The sequence below is a fragment of the Macaca mulatta genome, chromosome 4, assembly GCF_049350105.2.
Source record: "Macaca mulatta isolate MMU2019108-1 chromosome 4, T2T-MMU8v2.0, whole genome shotgun sequence".
NCBI classification, from domain to species: domain Eukaryota; kingdom Metazoa; phylum Chordata; class Mammalia; order Primates; family Cercopithecidae; genus Macaca; species Macaca mulatta.
This window is the reverse complement of record NC_133409.1, coordinates 33605993-33630333: the sequence shown is the minus strand read 5'-3', so window position 1 is coordinate 33630333 and position 24341 is coordinate 33605993. Positions and strand designations below refer to the sequence as shown.

The 24341-nt window shown below is 37.5% G+C and overlaps 1 pseudogene; it reads left to right on the top strand.

Moving 5' to 3' along the window:
- The first annotated feature begins 3589 nt into the window (after nucleotides 1-3589).
- LOC715538 (elongation factor 1-delta pseudogene) lies at nucleotides 3590-4511 on the top strand (annotated as a pseudogene).
- Nucleotides 4512-24341: the final 19830 nt, after the last annotated feature.

Below are 24341 nucleotides of genomic sequence, written 5' to 3'. Positions count from 1 at the left end.
TTGAATACAATTTTTTATTTAACCACATATTTACTAAGCATTGGTGAAAAGGACTGGAAATATGGGGACCGAAACACAGATCCTGAACTCTGTAATCTACCCTTTTTCTTTTCTTTTTTTCATTTCTAAGGCTAGTCAAGTGAAACAATAGGGGTAGAAAAAGAACAAAGAAATCTGTAACTGGTTGTGATCAATTAGTTGTAAACATTACTGTACTTGGGTGAGCCTCACTACCCTTCTTGTCATCCCATGCAGAAACACAGTTTCTCTCTCTCTGTTTCATGCTTCCATTTTTATTCCATCTTAGTGAGGACTTTGTCAATGAGAAGCAAAAGGTAGATTCTGAAATGTTTTATTTCTATTTCTTTAAATATTCAGTGCATTCTGTCTAAATGAAAAAATATATGTCATATTATTGTTCTTGCTTAACTTTGCTGATTCTTCCCCTGACCATATTTTGTGGTCTGAAATCCAAACTCTCTGTCTTGTTATTATCCATTAACTGGTCCCTGCCTCACTGATATGCCTTTCTGCTTTAGCCAGACTGCACTACTTGTCATTTTCTCCGAATTCATGCTTCAGTTTCCGGCCCTCTGGTTCTCCCTCTGTAGGGAAAGCATCTTAATCTGTTAGACTATCTGGCAAAAAGCACCTGTGAACATTCAGTTCAAGCATCATCTGCACCTATAAGCCTTCTGGTTCACCACCTGCCTCCCAGATAGGAAAATTCCTACCTTCCACTGGGCCTCCAGCATGTCCTGGTCTTTGTTCTCTTAACAATTAAATGCACTTATTTGTTTACCTGATCTTTATGAGCATTTTTAGATCATAGAACATACTCTTTCCTCTTTTAATTCCATGTTTCTAGCACAGTGCTGGCACTGGAAGATACTGAATGAACAAATGACTGATTGGCTGCACATATGAAGGAAGGAAAGAAGGAAGGAAGGAATATAAAAGCTTGTATATATTAAATAGTAGTGGATAATTTTAAGGTGATAAATATTTTAATAAGGAAGCAACATCTTAAACGGGATAAGTTAAATTGAGATAAAAATGTAGGGATTATCATGAAAATGGAGTAAGAATTGACCAAAGATCCTGAGGTTTCTAAATATAAACTGAACCCTATGTACATATTTTTCTTATTTTTCTTAGGAAATATAGATTAGCATGTAATCTATAGATGATCAGCACAGAATTTCCACAGACAGTTGACCAAGCAGAAGAGGCCAGAATGAGAGAGTTCAAGGGAAGGAATATCTTCTCTAGACACATAAGATGCAAATGTGCTTAATCATTTCAGAAACTGGTAGAGAAAGATTTAAATTCCTAAAAAATGTAAGTCCAAGACAGAGGGAAAACAAAATAGTCTTTTAGAAATCAGTGTTTTAATGATGAATAATTTTGACCAATTAAAGTTTAGACTAATTGCTATGGTGATTTTGGAAAAGAATGAAGCTAATGAGTTTCTGAATGTCAACTGCAATTTTTGAGTACTTTTAATTTGCAATCTTTTTATCTAATGGACAAAGCACTGAAGACTCCCTCTAAATGTATTCAAACTGCATTTTGGTTTTTACAGCTGTATTTTAGTATAGGAATTATATTTTACTATAATATCCACTCCGTTTTTTGGAAGTAAAGTCTTAGAAGGTCTCCTTTAGGAGCGTCAAATCATACGATCTCTCAGATTCCAAAAATAACTGTGCTCCACATTGCACAGGATAAGAATCTGGCCTGATATACTAATCCTACAATCTAGAGGAAAATAGTTGACCGATGGCTCGACCTAGCAAGTCATTCAGATAACTCTGCTAGGAGCATTGGCCCAGACTTTTTTTTTAACATAAATTTTTGATTCATATCAATTTTCACTGAAAGAAACTTTGAGGAGAATGCCTAAAGATTCTGAATTCACTATAGTTTAAATGTCTGTCTCAGGTAGATAGAAGGCAATCCTTTTATTTCTTCGTTTTTGCAGAGGCAAGTAGGCAAAATAATAATAGTGATATTTTGTCTTTTCCTTCTTGCTTTTCTAGATATTAATTACTATAAATGTAAAAGTATAGCACAACTACCTATATGTAAATCTACTTCTGTCTAGACATTTACCTGAAGATCAATAGTTAGAAATCCATACAAATGATGTGCATACATAAATAATTAGTGTTCATCCTCACACTTTAGGATTTTTGCAGTTCATTTGTTAGTATTGATGTCTACAGAGAAAGGAGTGAAATGACACTACAAAGTCTAATGCACCAATCACATGAGCCCAATCATACATGGGAGAGAAGTAACAAGCTGATTCTCCTCGTTTTCCTGCCTGCATTTTCCCTTCTTGATTTTTTTAGTACCAAGGTAATATTTGATATTGGAGGGAAATGCACCAAAATATAAACATGAAAAGGAAAAAAAAAAAAAGGGCATCAAAACAAGGGTGACTTTCTGTGTCTGCATTTCAGATTCACCCTGCCAATTATTTCAGGCCCAGGAAACTCAGAGACACAAAGTTCGCCTACTTCTACATTATTTTCCCTTTAGTTGTCAGGATGTCAGACAACATGAAAATAAACAGTATATATATATATATATGCAATATTTTATTTAGTTAATGTTTTATTTGTTCAACATTTGCTAAATCAAACTGCTGTAGAAAAATACTTGCCTTGTGATTTCGCTTTCTTTCTCTACCCTGCAGCTGAAAGACTAACGAGAAATACTACTAGTTCTGAGGCTTTTAGTTAACATAGTTTGGTGGACTGGTTTAAGAGCTTTGACCTTTTCCTGCCTAGCCCAGGGGCACTGATCTATGAAATCAACTGTGCTTAAGATATATACATACACAATACAATTAGTTTAGCTGAGTGCTAGAGCGCATTAAATTTAACGAATGATATGTAGATAATGGTCCATATTATATACAGATCTATTAAGATCAATTATATCTAATTGTCTGTCTTTTACTATAAAGATTCATGTACTTTTTCCTCCATCAGTATTTGAGGGGAATACACAAGTTTTAAGGAAGAAACAGTAGCCCTCTCCAGTAATAGCTGGTCATCAGAGCAACAGTACACTGAAGCGATACCGCTGAAATTTCTCAACATAGCAGCTCAGTATATAGAAAAATATTCAAAACATTTTTCTGTACACATTTAAAGAATTTTTAAATATTATACCACGAGTATCTGAATGATAATTTTATATTTTAGAAACAGAAGAACTTTAAAGATTTTACAGGCAAGCCTCTTCCTTTGACATAAGAGAAAGAAGGCTCTGAGAGATGAAATGACCTGTCCAAGGTCAAACCTTGAGCTCCTGAAGGAGCCAGAAATAGAAAACAAAGACTTCTGGTATGAGATGGATTCATCAGGCTAACGCCTGTTGAGATGTCAGAATGTTTTCATTGTCTTTTAAAACTCTTACTTTATTCCCAGCAGTTTATGTTTATAAAAGCAGTCTTTAATGGATTATTTCCTCACCAACTCTCTGAAATACAAACTTTTATTTTCAAACTGCAGGATTTTCTTTTCGATAAAAAAGGTACTTTCTGTTGAAGATTCACGGGTTTTGCACGTTATGAAAGAGTAACTTCGCCCTTAGGCGTCCCGCGTCCACCGATTCCTCATCTCTGGCAGCCGCATCGTTGGTTGGAGTCAGAAAAATAGCTACAAACTTCCTAGTACATGAGAAGATCTGGCTCGACCAATTCAAATATGAAGATGCAGAAAGGAAATTCTACGAGCAGATGAATGGGCCTGTGGCCAGCACCTCCCGCCAGAGCTCGGCCTCAGGGCCTCCAGCGGCTCCAGTGGAGACCACAGCGAGCTCTTCCTTCAGATCGCCAGCCTGAAAGTGGAGAATCAGAGCCTGTGCGGCGTGGTGCAGGAGCTGCAGAGGGCCATCTCCAAGCTGGAGGCCCGGCTGAACGTGCTGGAGAAGACAGACGAGCTCGCCCGGCCACGGTCCACAGCCCCGCAGACCCAGCACGTGTCTTCCATGCACCAAGTGGAGCTCTCCCCGCCCCCCACTACACCCCAGGCCAGGCAGCAGAAGATAACGAGAATGATGACATTGATCTGTTGGCAGCGACAATAAGGAGGAAGACAAGGAGGCAAGGCGGCTGTGGGAGGAGCGGCTGCGGCAGTACACCAAGAAGGCAAAGAATCCCTCGCTGGTGGCCAAGTCCTCCATCCTGCTGGACATCAAGCGTTGGGACAATGAGACGGACATGACCCAGGTGGAGGCATGCGTGCGCTCCATTCAAGCTGGATGGGCTGGTGAGCCGGGCCTCCAAGCTGGTGCCCGTGGGCTACGGTATCCGGAAGCTGCATATTCAGTGTGTGGTGGAGGACAAGGTGGGGACAGACTTGCTGGAGGAGGAGATCACCAAGTTTGAGGAGCATGTGCAGAGTGTCGACATCGCAGCTTTCAACAAGATCTGAACCCTGAATGTGTGTGTGAGGCCCTACCACGATTAAAAACAGACCGGCAAAAAAAAAAAAAAAAAAAAAGAAAGAAAGAAAGAAAAAAAAAAGGAAAAGAAAAAGAAAAGCAAAGAAAAGAAAGAAAGAATAACTTCGAATTCGGAAAATTTATTTTAGAAACTTAGAAATACTTGTTGACTTATATGTCACTTGAAACTTAATTTGCCATTCAAGATGTTCATTCATCAAGGATTTAGGAGCACTTCATTAATTTCAGAAGTTTAGCCAGGTGCAATGTGTAATCCCAGCACTTTGGGAGGCTGAGGTGGGTGGATCACTTGAGCCCAGGAGGTGGGTGGATCATTTGAGCCCAGGAGTTAAGAGACCAGCTTGGGCAACTTGGACCCTCTCTCTACTAAAAATAGAAAAGATCTAGCCAGGTGTGGTGGCTGCACCTGTAGTCCCAATTACTTGGGAGGTTGAGGTGGGAGGATGACTTGAGCTGGGAGGTGAAGGTTGCAGTGAGTGAGCTGAGATCGTTCCACTGCACTCCGGCTTAGGTGACAGAATGAGACCCTGCCTCAAAAAAAAAAAAAAAAAGAAAAGAAAACCAAAAAACCAAAGTTTACATTCACAAATGAAACATTGGTGTCTGTTTTTTCCTCCTCTCCTTTTAAAGTCCAGTTGATATTTGGTAACAAGTAGAAGATTAAAAACTTAGTTGGGGGAACAGATCTTTTAAAAATAAGAAAGCAAATGACTATTCTTATTCTTCAGGTGTTTTTATAAAAGATTTAGAGAAGGAGTCCGAAATATATATTTCTGTCAACTGACTGGGGCTCACTGGCTTGATTTGCGCAGTAGTGTTCTTTAAAAAAAAAAAAAAAAAAAAAGAAGAAGAAGAAGAAGAAGAAGAAGAAGAAGATGTTCACATCTTTTTTTTTTTTTTTTTTTTTCCTTGAGACGGAGTCTCACTCTGTTGCCCAACCTGCAGTGCAGTGGCGCGATCTCGGCTCACTGCAAGCTCCGCCTCCCGGGTTCACGCCATTCTCCTGCCTACAGGCGCCGGCCAACATGCCCAGCTAACTTTTTGTATTTTTAGTAGAGACGGGGTTTCACCGTGTTAGCCAGGATGGTCTCGATCTCCTGACCTCGTGATCCGCCCGTCTCGGCCTCCCAAAGTGCTGGGATTACAGGCGTGAGCCACCGCGCCCAGCCACATCTTAACAAATACTTTTAGTTTAATTTTGGAAGAGTATTTTGTTGATTATGTAGGACACTTTGTCTAGTGATTTATCAGACACTAAGCAAATAATGCAAGTTAATTCAGAATATTGTCTGACACATTTTAGTGCTACAAAATTTAAAATTTGATATTTTAAAATGCATTTATAGGTGCAAATGCCTTACAATGTACTGAGAGTCTGCAATGAATCTAATAAACACTATAGATTTAAAGATTAAACCATAGGAGATCAACTAGGCCGTCAAAAGGCCCTCAATTAATAAATATATTAATTGATCTTCCTGTATGGCCCAATTTAATTGGTATTCTCTCTGTTATAGAGTAAGCAGTGAGTTACACACACACATACACACACACACACACACACACACACACACACAAACTAGCCTGGTGTTCTCTATTGAGATATATGCACAAGTGATTGATGTAAACTGAATAATTGTCAGCCCCTTCCCTATGTAGAGTGTCTCTAGCCATTGTTTAGTGCCAGTAGCTGCTCTCCATGGGATACAGGTTTATATGGAAACCTCTAGTCTAACAGTTATCATGATGCTTTTTATCATGATCACAAAGGATTTAATTGCACAGAGCAATGTAGAAAACAGAGTCTAGGTCAAGACAGATCATAATCTAAGACAGGACTGATGTGGGAAACAGAACATATGCAAGCAACAAAATAATAAGCAACGAATCATTATAAAGATAAAACTTAGTAGTTTCATTGTATTCCTGTTCAGGGTAAATGCATTTTGGACAACTCACCTTTGATTGCTAAATGCTTCATAGGGCCATCAGGTGATATCATTTCCTCACTGAACTGTAATTACTCCAGAGATTATACTTTCTTCGCACTGCATCATTGGAAAAAGAGGTGTGATGGAATGGAGAATATACTGAAAAATAAGGAAATACAAGAGTTCTTTCTGTACATGAACAGTACACATACACAGCTAATTACCAAAGAACTTCTCCCCCTTTATACAGTAAGGATGACTATAATCAACAAGCATTTCTTGATTTCTTTAAAGAGCTAACTAAAAATATAAGAACAAAAATCTTTTGGAAAAGGACAAATAAGACAAAGAAATATATACTCAAGGAAACAGTAATAGCAATGATGATACTAATAATAAAGAGCCTTTCCTTTTAAATTTTACTGTGATGCCCAACTTCTCATGTTTTTGTAAAAATCCTTTGGCACTTATCAACAAATCTGTGTTCCAAGAAGAAAATAATAATCTGGGCAATTTTCAGGTATTTGTATATTACTATGACAATAGGTTATCAAAGAGAGAGGAAACTAGGTAGGAATTTAACTTTTTTCTTGGGATGTTTTCTGAAAAAGACTAATATATTTTAGTACTTAAAGCCCAGAATGACAGAGTCAAACAAAATATATCAATATGAAAACTGGTAAACATTCTAAACGGTATTATTCTGTGATAGTGGACACCTTAGATTTGTGTGTGTGTGTTTGTGTGTGTGCTACTTAAGAGGAAACAAAATAATTGTGATTATCAAATGAAAAGTTTGCCCTGAAATAAGGATTGTAACGGTTATAAGCTGCTAAGTTTTGCTCAAATTAGCCTCAATTCTGCTTTAGTGCAACATAGGGTTTGCTAAAAATCTCTGTGCAATGCAAAAGAACACAATAAAAATCATAGGCCTTGAAGGATAATACTCAAAACATTTGTCAGTGGAACATTTATAGAAAGAAGGAGCTAATACATGTTAGCATAGTTTTACGTTCATTAAATGATTAAAAAATACATAAATACTGCAAGAAATATGGCACTTTATTCTTGAAAACCACCTGAAGTTTGTTTGTGGAAGAGTTGCAGCTTATATTAATAATAGTGAAGCGGTGGAAATGGACAAGAAGTTGTAATAGTAGATGTGCATGGGCTGGGCCACTGATTATCCTTGTGAGGTGTGTGTGTGTTTTGTGTGTTCTTATGAGACTCAGTTCAACTGTGAATGGTTTCTTGCATTCACCTAGTTGGTCGAGCAGATGAAGTAGTGCACAAATAAATGCAAATTTTGCCTTACGCTAAATTTGTTTCCTAATATATTAATTGCATTGAAACAGATTCCCATTTTAAAAATCATTATAGCAGAACTGACTGTCTTATGTTGGTTGTATTCAAAGTTTTATTGGTATTTATCAGAATATAGTAAGAAAATAATTTATCTGACGCTCAGTTGTTTGACCAGACAAAATCTGGAATAGTAAGTAAATGAAAGTAAATGGGCCTGTCAAACCCATATGTAAACCATAGTATAATAGTGCAAATAAACATCAGACCAGTGGTTTCTAAACTTCAGCATGATCAGAATCAATGGCAGTGTTCATTAAAACTCAGATTTGCCCCATCCCCAGAGTTTCCGTTTCAGTATTTGCATTTCTAAACATTTCCAGGAGATGCTGATGCTGCTGGCCTGGGAGAAAGAGCCACTGATTAGAACTGATTGAGAACCACTCGGTTAGACCATACTAACTACTGCTGAAAGCAGTTTATGACACTGTCTCAGACTCACACATGCAAGAAAATAAGTTTTCATCATGGTTACCAATGAGAATGTGATTTTCTCTTCAAAATGATCCCAATAACCTTCCTCCAACTTTCTCTGCTCCATTGCTAGTAGTAAAACAGATAACAAAAAAAATAAAGACAAATTTAATATTTAGGATCAGTGAAATGTGGTGGGCACTTTCATTACCTCCAAACAAGTCTTTGTCACTGTTCATTGTATAGAAACTGTGTATTTGTTGGAAGCGTTGACCTCTTCCAAGGGTGCACCTTGATTAGAATAAATCAGGTTAATCTCATTTACCCCAAGCATCCATGATTGATTCCTTCAGAGAAATATTTAGAACTTCAATTCAATGGCTTGAGTAGCAATTCTCTCTTTCTTTTCTATAAATCTGAATGGAGAAACACGTCACTTCAGACGTTGCTGGCAGCCGTTTTATAACCATAGAACAAGCCAGACTTAGGGCAAAGCTATAACTGCAAAACCAGAGCCAAAAGAATAGCAGGGACATAGAGCCAGATTCTTCATTGATCAAAAGCTGAAGCCTGTAATACCACGAAAACTTTAATCATTTTCACTTTTTAAGCCAATTTGAGTTGGGTTCTCTGTTGCTTTAACCAAAAACAAAACAAAGAGAAAACAAACTCCTACTTAAAAAGGCAGAGATAAAGCCAAGAAGAGATGAGAGCTAATAAATAAATCAAGCAACAAGCATATTGGAGGGATCCACAGTCTCCATAGAAATCTATTGATAAGCTTTCTACTTAAAGTGAACTTTAGCTATTTGTAGATGCAAGGACTAACCAAGATCTTGCTAATAAGCGTTCTGAAACCAAGTATCAGCAGTTCCAGGTAGTAAAGCCTGGATAAGCCACCAAAGGGATCAAAAGACTCAAAACTGTGAGGCTGCAAAGCATTTAGAACAATTACATATGAAGACTAATCCCACAACCCCCTAGTAAGACCTCCAGTATCTATACAGAGAATGAATGTAGTCTCCATTCCTAACTGCAGTTAGTCATTCTTTTTTTTTTTTTTTTTTTTTTTAAGATGGAGCCTCACTCTGTTACCCAGGCTGGAGTGCTGTGGTGCAATCTTGGCTCACTACAATCTCCACCTCCCAGGTTCAAGTGATTCTCATGCCTCAGCCTCCTGAGTAGCTGGGAATATAGGTGTATGCCACCACACCTGATTAATTTTTGTATTTTTTAGTAGAGACAGGGTTTCTTCATGTTAGCCAGGCTGGTCTCAAACTCCTGGCCTCAAGTGATCTGCCTGCCTTGAACCCTGAAAGTACCAGGATTATAGGTGTGAGCCACCACACCCAGCCCAGTTAGTTATTCTTAATGTCTTTTGGTCAACTTCATAAAGCCTCAAGTACAAGAATCTTTCTAACCTATTATCACACACAGACACCTGGACTGAGCATATCCTACCTATCACAATGGAGATTTGGGACAGAGTGGACAAAACTAGTCAGACACTTAACTTCCTCCCAACTTTCAAAATCCCACCTTAACCAGAGTTACTTTTGACTGAATGTGCTCTATTCTCACCAATAGAAAACAAACAAAAAGCAGAGTCATGGGAAGTAAAAGACTTTTCAAAAACATAGATTTGATTTGTCAGTTTGCCTATCAGAAGAGAAATTCTTTCACTGTCATTTGGTCTCAGTGCAAATTAAACCCAGTTAACCAAATGCTAAGTAGAAAGAGCATGATCTTGGGAGTGAGATAAAACTGAATTTGAAATCCCACCTCTGTTATTTGCCTTTCAGCAAATATTATCTTTCTTGAGTAGCAGATTGCTCATCAGCAAAATGGGGATAATATATAATTTATAGAGTTTTTTTTGTGACAATTAAAAAAGATAGCATGCGGAAAGCACCTCAGTGCCTGCTACATAATACATTCACAATCTATCCCTTACCCTATCTATCCTATCTATCCCTTACCCTAAATACCTCAATGACCCCCTAGAACAAAATACAAAAAGCTGTATTTAGGCTATATTTAGGTCAGGCTTTTGGTGGAAGACACTCTGAATCCTATTGGCCATAAGAGCTTTGCAGTCATTCCTGTATTGGAGGGGTTGTCATCTTGAGAGTATCCCAAGCAGTACTGGGCAGAGCACCCTTCACTGAGAATCCCCTGGCAAAGAAAACCATAATAATAGCCGGGACAAGGTTCAGGTATATACAAAAGGAATAGCAATGAGTTCTCTAGAAAGCAGATTCCTATACAAAGTGTTTCCTATTAACAAAAAGGCAGAAGCTTTTGATAGGCCACTTGAGCCCGTTGATTTCTGACAAACAGCTTTCACATTTGGCAGCAGGACATGAAACCTGAGGGCAGAGTGTGTCCATGAAAAGTAAGTCATCAAACAATGAAGCTGCAGGAAAATTATATGGCATTCTAGGACTCATTTATCAGCACTGTCTCCTGGAATACTTCTACGAGGCTGTTGAAATTGTGGTCCAATTTACTCCTGCTTGCCAAATAGTAATAATCACAAACTGCTGAGTTTAAGAAAAGGGAGACCTTAACAGCTTTTGCATATACCATTCCTACTGTCTTTTATGTAATAAAACCCTCACTATTGAAAGCTCTATCTGTCAAAAATAATGTACATTTCCAGCTCTATATTTACAAGGTATGTATTAATGGAGGGGTGCTAGAGCTCTGTTTTGTTTTGTTTTTCTAGTTGTTTTAACCTTATTTTGGAGGCTGAAATGTACTTTTTAAAACCTTGTCTGAATGACGGGTTGACTTAAGAAAATTGTAGAAAATACTCTGAAAAGCAGAATGGGTCAGGTAATAGTTTTATGATTTTACTGCCTGCCACTGCCACCTCATTGTTCAAACTGTATACCTGGGTATTATTTAGAATATATAATGTTATGAGAAAAATTAACTTCATGGGAAATTAATTTCTAAAGCATTTAAAAATCCCTATTATATTTACAATAAATTTTTAAAATTCCATTCACCTATAAGAATATAGAAAGATTAAAGAAAATATTTGTGTTCAGCATCCACAGTTGATTTTTTAAAATGAACATAGTTGGATTTTCAGTTGGATTTACCAACTAGAGAAATCTGGGCAGATAATGCAACAATTCTACATCATCAGGTATGAAGATTAGAGAGGATCAGTAATCACCACACAGATAATTTTGAAATAAATAATATAAATAAAATAATAAATATAAAAAAATATAAATAAAATAATAAATATAAAAATACTTTCCAAATTTAAAAGTACTAAGGTAGTTTTGGAATTTTTGAATATTCTAAACTCAAGCATTAGCTCTGCTACTTACACCAGTGGGATCTTGAGAAGTAATTTACTCTGTCTAAACCCAAGTTCTGCATCTGCACACTACAAAAAAACAATAATAATGCCTATCTTATGTATCTTACAAGTTACTGTGAAATTCCAACAAAATTGTATTCTCTAAAAGAGCATTGTCAGCTGTAAAATCTTATAAAATCCTTAATGAATAGTCATTCTTGTTATTATGAAATACGCTTTGAAAAAAGCCCTGGGGCCAGGCACGGTGGCTCATGCCTGTAATCCCAGCACTTTGGGAGGCCAAGGCAGGTGGATCACCTGAGATCAGGAATTCAAGACCGGCCTGACCAACATGGTGAAACCATGTCTCTACTAAAAATACAAAAATTAGCTGGACATGGTGGCAGGCACCTGTAATCCCAGTTACTCAGGAGGTTGAGGCAGGAGAATGACTTGAGCCCGGGAGGTGGAGGTTGCAGTGAACCAAGATGGTGCCATTGGACTCCAACCTGGGTGACAAGAGCAAAACTCCATAAAAAGAGAGAGAGAGAAAGAGAGAGAGAGAAAAAGAGAGAGAGAGAGGGAGAAATAAAGATAAAGAAAGAGAGAGAGAAAGAGGGAAGGACAGAGAGGAAGAGAGAAAGAGAGAAACAGAGAGAGAGAGAGAGAGAGCGCGAGAAAGAACCCTCTCAATTACAGTAACACAAATTCTTGATAGAGAGACACTTCAGTTATATGTACTGTATTATAAACTCTGTGAAGTTAGAGATTCGTACTTTTGCTTATTGATGCACCTTTAATTCTTAGAACAATGTCTGATACAAAGCAGATATTCAATGAATATTTGTTCAATAAATGATAGTGTAAATATATAGAAAATATATTGAAGTTGATATGTTAATAGTGACAGGTTGGAAAAAGGGATAATGATCTGAATGTTACTGAGAAATCAACTGACAAGGAGAGAGGAACTTTTCTGGAGGGCAAGAAAATAATTTGAGAGAAGGCTGTGGATTTTTATTCCATGATTTATATTGGGAAAGAATAGCCATATTACACTTCCCTAGGGGCCAAGTAATACATTGGTTTTCTTCCACATATGTGAGACAGGAAACTAACCAACGAAAATAAACCAGAAGCAAGCATTCAGCAAATGAGATCATCTCAAGAAAGAATATGTGATGCGCTTGCTCATGTTGCTACCCACTGGCCCTATACCCTACATCTTCCTCTGCCTCAACACCTAAAGTTCACTTAAGTAATCATTGTTCATACTAATTATTGAATTCTCAAAGAAAAGGTAAATTATATTCAGTTTTGTCATTATTAATACAGAAAAGCACGGCATAAAATGTTTTCTAAATACTCCCTACAAAAAATAATCATTTCTTTTCTTTTCTTTTTTTTTTTTTTTTTTAAAGATTGGGCCTTGCTCTGTTGCCCAGGCTGGATTACAGTGGAATGACCATAGCTTACCACAGCCTCCAATTCCGAGGCTAGAGCAATCCTCCTGCCTCAGTTTCCTGAGTATCTGTGACTACAGGAATGAGCCACTATGCCTGGGTACTTTTTGTTTTTATTCTTTTATTTTTTGTAGACACAAGGTCTCACTATGTTGCCCAGGCTGGGCTCAAATTCCTAGGCTCAAGTGATCCTCCCATCTTAGCCTCCCAAAGTGCTGAGATTACAGGCATGAGCCGCTGTGCCCAGCCAAATCATTACTTTTTAAACTTGTGAAACTTGTGATAATTACATCTCCTTTCTTTCAAACATTTTAGTTAAGCATCTATTATATGTTAGGAAATGTATACAATTCAAAGAAGAAATAAATATTCTCCATATTGTAATGGACTTTCAGTGAGAAAGATTAAACCTCTTTTTCAAAATTATTTTATCCAGTTCATCTGTATTTCTGGACCACCAATACTTGTATATCAGGTTCACTTCCTGTAAAACTAAAAACAACCAAGTTGTATTCATGAATTCTTTTCCAGTAGCTTCCAGTGAACATTTTAACCAAAATATTATAACTTTTCATTTACTTTTCTTTTTCCCCAACAACTACACTGTGAGTTTATTAGAAAATAACCATATGCTTTGTTTGACTTTGTTTCTTGAATATGTAGCATGGTTTCTGGTTATAGACATTAAATAAATGTGGAAGAAAGGAAGGAAGTGATGAGGGAAGGGAGGAAGAAAGGAAGAAAAGAAATAAGGGAGCAAGGAAGGTGGGAAAGAAGGGAGGGAGGGAGATCAAATCCATGCAAATATGTGTCACAGTCTACCCAAAATGACCACATGAACTGAACCTGGAGAATTTTTAATAGAACTAAATAAATTGACTGCAAACTTCACTAGAGATGTAAGAGCATACAAAAGGAAAAGAAACGAGGCAATGGAGGTAAGTTTTGAACTGGGAATTGGATCGTGTCTATCTCTATGCTCAAGTTAACCTCATGTATTTTCTGTCACAGCCTACTGAGCTGGACAGAGTCTACATTCCTAACACAAGTCATAGCTAGGAGAACTCAGATTTCCATTGCCAAACCAAAGCAGAACCCTGTGGTTGTTACCTCAGTAGCACAAGCAGGAGGTGGGCAGCGCTAAACCATCCTCTCTTTGTGTTTACCTTTTGGCCTGAACTATCTGGATAACTGGCTTAACCTTTAATTTTGCCTAGAATGTGAAGAACTGGTAGGACTGTAAATAGAAATGTGCCCAGTGTTAACCCACAGGGCCAATCTCTTTGTTATAACTCACCTCCACGTTCTAAATAAACAATAACCACTAGATTATGACTGGGAAAAGTTCTGCCGAAATTACACGCCTGCTGCTTCCAGACTTGAGAAACAGAAACTCAAAAGTGATTTACAGGACAACAAAAACACAAATAAAAAAATGTAGCCTAGTGCAGTCCTACAGAGCAGGTTTTACTGGTGTCGCTGCAATCTTACTACTACATTATGTTAGTGCTCTGAGGTTCTGCACCAAGGGCATGCCCCTCTGGAACTGGGGTGACTTCTCTCCTCCGTCCTGTCCCAAAGGAGCATTTCACATTAATATCTGTTAGGACAGCTGGAAAGACATCATTTTACCAAAATAAACTTTTGTTATTTTATTTTTTTTTTTTTGACGGAGTCTCGCTCTGTCGCCCAGCCCAGGCTGGAGTGCAGTGGCGCGATCTCGGCTCACTGCAAGCTCCGCCTCCCGGGTTCACGCCATTCTCCTGCCTCAGCCTCCCGAGTAGCTGGGACTACAGGCGCCCACAACCGCGCCCGGCTAATTTTTTGTATTTTTAGTAGAGACGGGGTTTCACCGTGGTCTCGATCTCCTGACCATGTGATCCGCCCGCCTCGGCCTCCCAAAGTGCTGGGATTACAGGCGTGAGCCACCGCGCCCGGCCAACTTTTGTTATTAAAAGTTATGATTGTGCCTTCAGTACAGCTCGGCATGTGGTGTGTCAGCTTTGCTGTGCATGATTTTCCTATTACTATTCCAGGAAAGCTCCCTGTCAGGTGACTGCCTGCAAGGTAGGAAAAAAAAAGTGTAAAAGGAGCATTCTAACTTATAGCCCAGAGGATTAAAATAAGAAGACGAAGAAAAGATTAAAAAAAGAAAACAGCAAGAAAAACCTGAGATCCCATGTCTTCCTGCCCCTTAGGAAAGGGTAATGTCTACCTGATTGTGTGGCTTAGTTTACATATGCAACACTTATTTTAAAGCCCACATGAAAATAAATTGCTGTGCTGACGAGTTGATGGGTGCAGCACACCAACATGGCACAAGTATACATATGTAACAAACCTGCACATTATGCACATGTACCCTAGAACTTAAAGTATAATAATAATAATAATAATAAAAGAAAATAAATTGCTGCACCCAAAGAAAATTTAAATGTACTTAAAATGTGGATGCTTATTGCCAAATTGCACCCAAAAAAATGCTTTACTTTTATGACCCCTTCAGTCTTCACCAAACTGCATGGGAGTCATCCTCCACACTGGCTGGTGTGCATTTCTGGAATGCTGTTTCTGCCCCCACCACCCTCTCCTGGCCACACCCTTTGTCTCCCTAAAGATTTAGCTTAAAAGGTCATTACTCAGAGAGACCTTCCTTGAACTTTCTGCTTGAAATACCTTTCTGCCCTCCTGGGGATCCCTATGTGATTTCTTCATCAAAATTATTACATATTGTAACTACTTAATTTAATTCCTTGCTTCCCTCTATTTCCTTCAGCAAAATTTAACCTCCCAGGAGAAACATATCTTCTGTCTTGTTAATCATTGCCTTTTCAATACCTACCTCACTGCTTGACACATATTAAGTGACCGAATTATTTTGTTGAATGAATGAACGATACGCACTAGTGTTAAACAGAATAGAGTTCATTTATGGGCCTTGCCATTTATATTAGTCCATTTTCACACTGCTGATAAAGGCATACCTGAGACAGGGTGATTTATAAAGAAAAAGAGGCTTAATGGACTCACAGTTCCACATGGCTGGAAAGACCTCACAATCATGGCCAAAGGTGAAAGGCACATTTTACATGGCAGCACACAAAAGAGAAAATGAGAGCCAAGCAAAAGAGGAAAACCCCTATAAAACAATCAGGTCTCCTAAGACTTATTCACTACCACAAGAACAGTATAGAGAAACCACCCCCATGATCTAATTATCTCCTACCAGGTCCCTCCCACAACATGTGGAATTATGGGAGCTACAATTCAAGATGAGATTTGGGTGGGGACACAGCCAAATGATATCACCCTTTGTTTACTGTATTATCTCGAGAGAGTTATTTACATCCCTCAATTATTTTGTGTTCTTTCATTTGTAAAGTAATAGTATTTCTAACCGCATAGAGATTCTGTGAGCATTAGATGAAATAACGTTAAAAAGCATTATGTCTAACAAAAAAGAATTGACAATAGCAATCTATGATTATTATTGCCTAAACCAGGAAGAGGGCAGGAGGATGAAGTGCATGAGTGAATCCATCTAGGTTCTTGCTGGGACTTGTATATGGGAAGTGAGGCAACTTGAGTTATTGATTGCCAGTTTCTTGGAAGCAGAAGACCACCACCTACCCAGCCATGATTTGCCTATAGAAAGAAGAAATTGCTGAGGATACTTCTCCCTGAAGATATTTAAGAGATAAGATTTCCATAAATTATCTTTATTTAACTCTTTCTGAATCCTGTAGTGTCTTCTTTCTGTAGCATGAGCCTGCAAGGAAGCAACTATAAAACAGTCATGAAAGGAATAAGCATTTGTGCCCAACTCCATCCTACCACCACTTTTCCTCCCATCGCTACATAGCTAGAGAAGTGTAAAGGTTGGGAGAAAAATTCTGAAGCAGAGTAATGAGTTGCTCTATTGTCTTTAGGAAGGGAGCCAAGAAATCTGATGGAGGCTCATATTTGACTCAGGCATATAATTACTCCATTGGAAAATGTAGAGAATTTTAAAAAAATTAAACCTAAAACTTTCTCTTTTTTTTTTTTGAGAAAGAGTCTCCCTCTGTCACCCAGGTTGGAGTGTAGTGGTGTGATCTCGGCTCACTGCAGCCTCCACCTCCCGGGCTCAAGTGATCCTCCTGCCTCAGTCTCCCTCCAAGTAGCTGGGACTATAGGCACATGCCACCACATCCATTAATTTTTGTATTTTTAGTAGAGGCGGGGTTTCATCATATTGGCCAGGCCGATCTCAAACTCCTGACCTCAAATGATTCAACCACCTCGGCCTCCCAAAGTGCTGGGATTATAGGCATGAGCCACTGTGCCCAGCCAAAAACTTTTAATTTATATGTAAACTACCATCATATAATTAAAGAATCTTTTGGTGATGAATTCCATTATAAATCATCTAAGCAGAAATTAAAAGTGTCACAAGAAGAATGTAAATTTTATTTTAATTTTGAAAAGGTATGCTCATTATCATTTAGTAACCAAAATAAAGTTAACACAAATTTTTAATTTTTATTTAGCAAAACTTTTAAAATAGACCATTTTTATTGAAATTGTCCAGGAATTTGCTTAATTTTCCACTGTTGTTCTGTGGAGCTCTTATCAAACTATGGGGGGTAAGCTCTATTTCATATTCTACTCACAGGTCTACAAGGTTCTTGATAGAACTCAGATAATTAAATGACATACTAAGATCAATATTTCCACTGACAGTAGCTCTGGGTCTGCCTGAATATCCAAAGTATTTGGAGGTGGGGGTAGGCAGTGTTTGCACAGTTCTTTATGGACAGAGTACTTTGATTTTCCTTGAAGAGGCTTCTCTTATAGTCCAAGGAGTCAACTTTTGGCTTCTACTAAGGGGCCTCTCAGTCATAACATATCCAACACTCCTTTTTTATTATACTTATTTTGTTACACTCCTTTTATGACCCTGAGATAAAACGGATGATTAATGCAACCTACCAACACACATAATTTCAAGAAAGGAAGCAAGGAAGGAGGAAAGGAGGGAGGGAGGATGCCCTAACTATACAATTTTAGAGCCGTAACAGGAAAATAATTTAAAATAATTTACATTTCATCATGTAAGGACTTGTGTACACCAGAAGATGTATAAAAGTTTCAAATGCATATGCCTACAGGAAATGAATAAGATATAATTTGTGACAAGTGAGGTGAACTCATTTTGTAGAAGCCTAGGGAAATGAAACAGCAAACATGGGCATGAACACTAGAACAACAACTGGTGTTAGAAAAAATATATTATAGGTAGAATAATGCCCCTACCAAAAAATATCCACACTCTAATCCTTGGAACATGTGAATATATTATGTTACCTGGTAAAGATAATTTAAGGTTGCACAGGTGGAATTAAGATTATTAATTGGCTGACCTTAAAAAGAAAGATTCTTCTGGATTATCTGGGTGGGCTCCATGTAATCATGAGGGTCATTAAAAGTTGAAGAAAGACTCAGAGCCAGAGAAAGAAATGTGGAGAGAGAATCCAGGTGAGAGTGCTGCAGATGAGAGAGGGGGACAGCTCACCTTTGCTGGCTTTGTGGATGGAGGAGGCCACGCATTAAGGAATGCTGGCAGCCTCTAGAGGAAACACAGGAAACAGATGCATCCCTAGAGCCTCTGGAAAGGAACAGTGTCCTGTCAAAACCTTGATTTTAGCCCAGTGAGACCTGTGTCGGACTTCTAACCTGTAGAACTATCAGGTAATAAATGTGTGTTGTTTTAAGCCAAGTTTGTGAAGATTTGTTACAGCAGCAATAAAAAAAAAATTGATGCAATAAGTAAAACAGACTAGTATTAATTCTATGATAAAAGAAAGAGGGACATAACCTTAATTGAAGTACGGATGATAAGTCAAGACAAATGACAAATTAACATAAGGGAGGAAAAGAAAATATAATACCCTCACAAATGAGCTGAGCTTTATAAAGTCAAAATATTTCCTTATATCACTGCATGGAATGAGACAGTAAAGTATCATGACAGAAGGCACAGCTCATCTCTGGAAAGCCTACTATATGTCAAAGCATATATTAGGCTTTGGTGCTTAAATCTTGAAGTATATCTAATGAAGATGGGGAATAAAGGATGAATTAAGAGGAAATATAAAATACACAAACAGCCCACCTATAAAATAAGAATCTATAGAGAAATTGTAAAATTATCCTCCAGGACATTTATCTGAGTCAGTTTGAAGAAGATTGTCAACCCCAAATTATAGAAATAATTTCACTGTGCTCTGTGCACAGCAGATTAATTTATCAATAGATTCCAGAATAAATAAAAAATGCATAAGTTAAAAAATATGAAATATTTTTAAGGTTACCTTTACTAGTGAGATGTAATAGCATCCCTGACCTTGCTGTTTCACTGTTAATTTAATGATATTCTAAATCTGTTAAAAATGAGCCACAAATCTCCTATTTAATATATTTATATGTAACAGCTACAAATGTAGACCAACACAAGTGACTTGTTGAGATGACTCAAATACCAGCGCCAGAACTAGGGTAAACCTAGGAAGCTCCTGGGACAAAAATATGTAAAGAGGTATTTACATGATTCCACAGGTGGTTGATTCCTTGAATTTTGCACTTTGGTTGCCTCACTTGCCTCACCTTAATTCACGTACTGTTAACATAGTTAATGTGACATTGTGATGTCATTTTCCAAAATGGTGAAACACTGTTTATAAAATTTGAAACAAAACATGCTTTATTTGCACTGAAGCTACAAGCCTAGAAAATTCTTGAAATGTTCTTAATTTCTAGTAATGTGTTGTTTTTGTTACCAACTTCTAACTTAATTGTCTTGTGAAAGAGCATGGCTTTTTAAGGGCCTATTATATGCTTTCTGTGTCTTCAATAGAACAATGCGTATTATGCAATTGTGGTATGCAGAATTCTATGCGTGTTGATTAAGTCAACTTTGTTGAGTTTATTTTCATCTTTTATATACTGGCTTTTATTTTCTTCACTTTGACAAACTAAAAATTAAAGGGGTGTATTAAAATTTCTCATTTTGATGTTGGATTTATCAGTTTATTTCTATAGCATTTTTATAGACTTTGCTTCATATAATTGTAAACTATTGCATTAAGTATAAGCATGTTTTAAAAGCCTATATCATTGTGGAGTGCTCCTCTCTATCTCTAATGATTCAATGTTATTTTATCTGGTCCTAATATACCTACACCTGCTTTTCTTAATCGACTTTATGTCCAAACTTTGATTGTTATTATGTTTTAGCTGAGCCTTTTTCTATCTTATTACAGCCTACTTCCAGCAATATTTTACCACTTCACATATAACACTCTTATGCTCTTATATCTCCATGTGTTCTCTCTCCACCTTTATGCAACTGATGACATGCATTTTAATTATGGCTAAGTTATAAATCCCCCAAAAGCATTGTATAACTTTTTAAACCATCAATTATCTTTTGATGAGATTTTGATGAGAAGAAAACTTATTTTATAGGTACCTACAGTGTTATTTGTGGTTTTCTTCATTCTTGTGCCTAGATAATCTGAAAAATCTGTATTTTCACATTATTTTTGAAATACATTTTTGCTAATCATAGAACACCTGGTGCACACGTTTGTTTTTTCCCATAATTCTGTAGAGATGCTGCTCTACCATCCTCTCAGATTTGCCAATGCAAAGTCTCCTAGCATCCCTATCTTTGTTTCTCAGTTGTAATATCTATTTTTTTTTGCTCTGATTTCTTTTAAGATTTTCTCTTTATCACTTACTTTAAGCAAGTTGATTATACGTAGATTTATGCCTTTTTTTTTTTTTTTTGAGATAGAGTCTTACTCTGTCATCCAGGCTGGAGTGCAGTGGCACGATCTTGGCTCACTGCAACCTCCACCTCCTGGATTCGAGCAATTCTCCTGCCTCAGCCTCCCGAGTAGCAGGGATTACAGCTGCCACCAGTCCCTGCTAATTTTTGTATTTTAGTAGAGATGAGGTTTCACCGTGTTTGTGAGGCTGGTCCCAAACTCCTGACCTCAAATGATCCACCCCCCTCGTCCTCCCAAAGTACTGGGATTGCAGGTGTGAGCCATTGTGCCCTGCCAGGTTTATGTCTCTTATACTTCGAGTTCATTGCTTTTCTTTGAGCTTGTGGGTTTACAGCTTTCATCAGATTTGGGAAATTTTTGGCCATTATTTCTTCAACCATTTCTCTGCTCCTGCTCCTTCAGAGACTACAATTACATGTGCATTAGAAAACTTGAAATTGTCTCAGAGCTAACTAGCACACGGTTCATTTTCTTTTTAAGTCTTTTTTTCTACTTCTTTCATTTTGGATAATTTATATTGCTAAGCCTATAAATTCACTAAACTTTTGGTTTTTTCTTCAGTGCTTGGTTTGCTGTTAATACCACTTAGTGTGTTTTTCATCTCTGACACTGTAGTTTTCATCCCTAAAAGTTCTATTTCGTTCTCTTATATCTTCCAATTCTCTTAATATCATGTTCAATCTTTCTTCTGCTATTTTTAGCATGTAGAGTTTAAGTATTTTAATATTCTTGTCTGGTAATTACTACATCTTTATCCATTCTGATTGGTTTATCAGTTCTGATTGACTAATCAATTTTGATGAACTGATTTTTTTTTTTTTTTGAAATGGAGTCTCACTCTGTTGCCCAGGCTGGAGTGCAGTGGCGCGATCTTGGCTCACTGCAAGCTCCACCTCCTGGGTTCATGCTATTAGATGCCAGGAGTTGTTAATTGCACCTTGTTGGATGTTGAATATTTTGTATTCTGAAAGTATCATGAGCTTTTTCTGAGATGCGATTAAGTTACTTGAAACAGTTTGACCATTTGGTGTCCTGCTTTCAAGACTTATTAAGCAAGAACAGCACAATGTTTGGTCTAGGGTTAATTATTCCCCACTGCCAAGACAAGATCCCTTACCCAAAGCCCTGTGAATTGTGTGGTTTACCAGCCTGCCTCGTGGGGAACAAGCGCTTCCCCCCATTCTGGGTGAGTGCTGAGTCCTGTTCCCTTTCATCATTTTGGGTAGTTGATAATTGATCCCTCAATTATGATTGAGATTTTTTTCTTCAAATACATGCACTGATCGGTAATTTGCTGAATATTAAAGGGCAATTTTTCTGTAGTTGTCCAGTTTTATCTGTGTGTGACTATCTCTCCTTTGGTGCTTGAGTTGCCATGTTAACCTTAGCTGCATTCTTCTTCCTGGATTCTTAGCTTCATCTCCTTCACTCAGGGAGTCCACTGGTCTCCACTTGGGTTTCCCCTTCTGATGGCCTGGAAATTCTCTTGAGGAAAATCAGAGGTCTCACCTCATTTGTTTCCTGTCTACCAGGGATCACGATTCTGTGTTGTTTGATGCCAATGCCTTGAAAACTGTTCTTTTGTATATTTATCCTGTTTTTCAGTTGTTTCAGATATAAGGGTAAATCTGTTTCTATTGCTCCATGTTGGGCACAAGTGAAGTCCACATACTTTTTAAACAATATATATCTGGCTTTTTTTAATACTCAGTTTTTCAATAATGAATTTTATATTAGCAAATCTAGTCTAATTATATTAATCATTATTACTGGTATATTTGGACATGTTTCTCCAACCTTAACTTATTTTTTGGTTATGTTTACTTTTTCTATCTCTTTTTAATGCTTCCTCCTAAAAAAAAAAAAAGTTACTCCCCATTAAGGCAAGAAATTGGTAAATTCTTAAGTTCCTTAGTTCTCCACAAAAATCCCCATGACTTTTTTTCCTAGACTTTTAATTCTGGATTATTATTAATATTTTTCCTCTTTTTATTTGACTTTAAATAAAGGGCCAAGACAAGAACAAACTTTGCCAATCTATTCAATCACCTTTTATTCAAATATCTTTTGCAGCATCTCTTGAATTTTTCTTTCCTCTAACTTTATCCAAAACTGTTGTCTATGTGAGTTTCCGCATGGCAAACCTGTTGAGGCTTTCCATGCTTCCGAATACTTTTATTATGCTGACATCTTTGAAGACAATTTGGCTTGATAGGAAATTCTGTATTTTAAATTATTTTCCTTAAGAACTTATAAAGTATCCCTTTATTATCTTCTTGCGTATAGTATTTACTGTTGAAAAACCTAATGTCTGTCTTACTTTAGATTCTTTGTTGGTCTTCTGACCTGGAAACCTTTATATGTATATATGGCATGAATTTGGCTATTCACTCCTTTTTTGTAATCTTTCAAATATCTTTCTTAGTTTTAAATTCACAATCTGTCTTACTATTTCTGCTATATGGATAGCTATAATACAGACTATTGTTTAGAAATGGCTGCGCTCCTTAAATGTCCTGTTGTATTGTTCTACGAGCTCTTTTTCACCGGGACTGGGTCCCAAGCTTCGCTGCTCATTAGAATAAGCTGCACAACTTTCTTAAAATCCTAAAGCCAGATCCCACTCCATAGAAATTAAATCAGCATGTCTAGGAGTAGGAGCCAGGTATCAGTGTTTGCTAAAGATGTCCAAGTGTTTCTAATGGGCTATAAAATTTAGAAACTGCTTCTCTAGGAGTATCAGCCACACTGTCAGGCAATGTGTAATTTCGAATGTGTCAGCCCAATGTGTCTGACAGTGCAAGTAGGGGATTGATGACTCTTAAGATGAAGAGCCAGAAACACCAAAATATCCTTTTTCTTCCCCACCCCCAAAATCACAGGTCAAGCCTTCACTTTCCACTCTTTACTGCCCTAAATAGAATCAGCATTTGGAGGACATACACCTTAGATTATAATTCCCTATTCCTAGGTTGTGAGAGAACCACTTCAGAATCACCCTAAAGCAATTAAATCAGAAGCCGTTAGAATGAGACCTAGGCATTAGTATTTCTTAAAGTTCCATTGATAATTTCACTGTGCAATAAGATTGAGTAACACTGTCCCAAGAATTTGGAGAATGAGGGGCAGAGACACACGTGCTTGAGGTCAGATTGTCTCTATCTGTTTTTCGTAGCTCCTCAGAAAGAAAGAACCCCTTTAGTGCCCAGAATTTACTCCTGAGATACTGGGTTAAGAATTCTGAGTGGGGATTTGGAGTGGGCACTGTTTGTCACAAGATAATGGGGGTAAGAAGAGCAGGAACAGGACTCCAACTGTACTCTTTCTATTTTATTCTCTGTTTTATGGGGTGGCGTCCTATCCAAGCAAAAGTCACCTTCACACACACACTCACATCCTAAAAAATTGTTGAGAGGGCAATAGTGTGGGAATACCCTGGGTTTTTATCACAATGCTCTTCACTGACCTATTCTACTTCCTAAAGTTTAAAAATAGAAGATGGATCTAGCAGTTGGGTGAGGACTTAGTTGGGTTGAAA